Below are 3,183 nucleotides of genomic sequence, written 5' to 3'. Positions count from 1 at the left end.
ACTGCAGATCTCTCCGCTGAAACTTTTCAAGCCAGAAGAGGGTGGTCATTGACTTTTAATCTTCTAAAACTAAATAACTTTCATCCCCAGATCCTGTATCCAGCTAAACTGAGTTTCATTTATGATGGAGAAATTAAATACTTTAATGACATTCACATGTTGAAGAAACTTGCTGGAGAGCCCAGGAGTGTAGAACCCAGAGCTGGGTGCGGGTGCTAAGCGTGAAGGGCAGCAGGATGTTCAGTTGGTTGGGGTGGTGGGTGGGCAGGCATGAGTGCACAGGTGGCATGGACGCTGTGCAGATGGTGACGGGCGGCCTGCGCTCGCTCTACCTGCACAAGGTGCTGCCTCTGGAAGAAGCGTACCACTTCCACGAGTTCCACTCTCTGGCGCTGGAGGATGCTGACTTCAAGAACAAGCCCATGATCCTTTTGGTGGGTCAGTACAGCACCAGCAAGACCACCTTCATCAGATACTTACTGGAGCAGGATTTCCCAGGCATGCAGATTGGTCCAGAGCCTACTACTGATTCCTTCATTGCTGTGATGTACAGAGAAACTGAGGGCAGTACCCCAGGGCATGCTTTAGTCGTGGATCCCAAAAAGCCATTTAGAAAGCTTAGTCACTTTGGAAATGCTTTTCTGAATCAGTTCATGTGCTCCCAGCTGCCCAACCAGGTTCTGAAGTGCGTCAGCATCATCGACAGCCCCGGCATCCTCTCTGGAGAGAAGCAGCACATCAGCCGAGGGTATGATTTCTGCCAGGTCCTGCAGTGGTTTGCTGAGAGGGTTAACAAGATCATCCTGCTCTTTGACACTCACGAACTAGACATTTCAGATGAGTTCTCAGAGGCCATCAAGGCCTTCCAGGGCCAGGATGACAACATCCGTGTGGTGCTGAACAAGGTGGACCAAGTGGACACACAGCAGCTGATGCGGGTCTACGGGGCCTTCATGTGGTCCCTGGGCAAGGTCATCAACACGCCTGAGGTGCTGCGCGTCTACATTGGCTCTTTCTGGGCACAGCCCCTGCAGAACATGGACAACCACTGGCTATTTGAGGCTGAGGCCCAGGACCTCTTCAGAGGCATCCAGAGTCTGCCCCAGAAGGCAGTGGTGCGCAAACTCAACAACCTCATCAAGCAAGCCCGCTGGCCAAGGTGCATGCCTACATCATCAGCCACCTGAAGAAGGAAATGCCAAGTGTATTTGGAAAGGAAAACAAGAAAAGAGAGCTTATCAGCTGGTTACCAGAAATCTACATTCAGCTACAAGAATACCAGATTTCTGCAGGAGACTTCCCTGAAGTCAAGGCAATGCAGGAACAGCTTGAGAACTACGACTTCACCAAATTCCACTCACTGAAGCCCAAGCTCATCGAGGCTGTAGACAACATGCTGAGCAGCAAGATCTCATCCCTGATGAGCTTCATCAGCCAGGAGGAGACGAGCATGCCCATGCAGCTTGTGCAGGGCGGCGCCTTCGAGGGCACCTCTGAGGGCCCCTTCAACCAGGGCTACAGGGAGGGTGCCAAGGAGGGCACCAATGAGGAGGAGTGGGTCATGGCCAAAGACAAGCCTGACTATGATGAGCTCTTCTATACTCTGTCGCCCGTCAACGGCAAGATATTGGGCATCAATGCCAAGAAGGAGATGGTGACTTCCAAGCTGCCCAACAGTGTCTGGGCAAGAACTGGAAGCTGGCCGATTGTGACTGCAATGGCATGCTGGACGAGGAGGAGTTCGCACTGGCCAAGCACCTCATCAAGATCAAGCTCGATGGCTACGAACTGCCCCACCAACCTTGTGCCCCCCTCTCATGGGATGTCCCTGCCAAAGGCTGACTAAGGTGCTGGACGAAGGACTGGGCAGGCCACAGCAGGGGAGTCAGGGGACCTGGGCTTGAGGCCTGTTCTGCCACTGACTCTTTGAAGGACCTTGAGCAAGGCACTGCCCACTCTGTGCCTCAGTTTCCCCATCTGTAAAATGGGGAGGAAGACACTCGGCTTTTCACCTAGAAAAGATGAAGGTCTTTTCACCTTCAGAATTCCCTGAGTTTCTATTAAAATGTTGTTAGGGAGTGCCAAGGAAGGATAGGGAGGTTGAAGGGTTGCAAAGAAAGGAAAATTGTCCAAAGAGTACTCAGCAGCCTGGAGAAACACATGGAGATGGGCTTGGTGGACTCCCAGGAACCTTGGGGGAGTGGACTGGGGCTTGCCAGGAGTAGCTGGGTCTTCGGAGCTCCCTGGGCTGCTTGTCATCATGAATGACCTCCAGAGCACCTGTCTGTTCCTCAGAGAGCACCAGGAGGCAGAAAAGACTATCTTAATTTATTTTGTTTTCTTCTATATTTAGAGTGGGGGGAAAAAATAGAGCAGAGAGTTTCTGCTCTCTCCAGACTGTCTACCAAAGAGAAGAAGAACGATGCCCCCAGGTTTGGGAGGAGGATGCACTGTGTCTGAGCACCCCATCCCTTCAGCAGGCCCCAGCAGAGTGGGCAGCTGAGCCCCCGGGCCCCGCTCTCCCAGCACCCTGCCCTCCTAGGCCTTCCTTCTGCTGCCTTCCCAGTAAAACAGTATTTGACTGGGAATTTGGAACTCAACAACCATTATTAACCCCGGAAAGACTTCCTGTTTGCATTTCAAGTCATGTTGCAGTCTGGAAGTAAAAAAGGTGGTTCTCCTAAGTGGCCCTGTCCCTCAAACATTAAATGTCCCCAAACCGCCTTGATTGAAGACAGTATTTAAATGCAGTGAAAACCTGTCTTGCTCTATGCAGTGTCCCAGGCCCTGTGGACACAGGTGAATGAGAGACCAGGCTTGTCCTGGGCTGGTGAGTAGAAGAGATCAGTCTGCCAGTTGTTTGTGTGAAAACAGGCATCTATTATGTCCAGTGATGTTTTTGCTCTCTAGAGGATAAAAACCTTTATATAGAAACAAAGTGGAATCTTATATATAAAACCCTTTCCTTTAAGGATTTGGGCATTTAAAAAAAAAGAAAGAAAGAAACTTGCCATAACCAAACCAGCTCTTCAGGATATTCTCAGACCTATCCTCCATAATGACCAGCCCAACCCTCTACCACAAAAGTAAACTCTCTCAGAAAATTTTGATCAAACTCCAACTTCCACGGTGGTGAAAGGATTAAAAATGTCCACTGGACCATCGAAAAACTCGGTACCCAAA

The 3,183-nt window shown here is 50.5% G+C and overlaps 1 pseudogene; it reads left to right on the top strand.

The window, feature by feature from the left end:
- The first annotated feature begins 236 nt into the window (after positions 1–236).
- LOC128566788 (EH domain-containing protein 4-like) lies at positions 237–1,846 on the top strand (annotated as a pseudogene).
- The last annotated feature ends 1,337 nt before the right edge of the window (positions 1,847–3,183 follow it).

Source organism: Nycticebus coucang, chromosome 15 (genome assembly GCF_027406575.1).
Source record: "Nycticebus coucang isolate mNycCou1 chromosome 15, mNycCou1.pri, whole genome shotgun sequence".
Lineage (NCBI taxonomy): Eukaryota > Metazoa > Chordata > Mammalia > Primates > Lorisidae > Nycticebus > Nycticebus coucang.
This window is presented reverse-complemented; position numbering and strand designations above follow the sequence as displayed.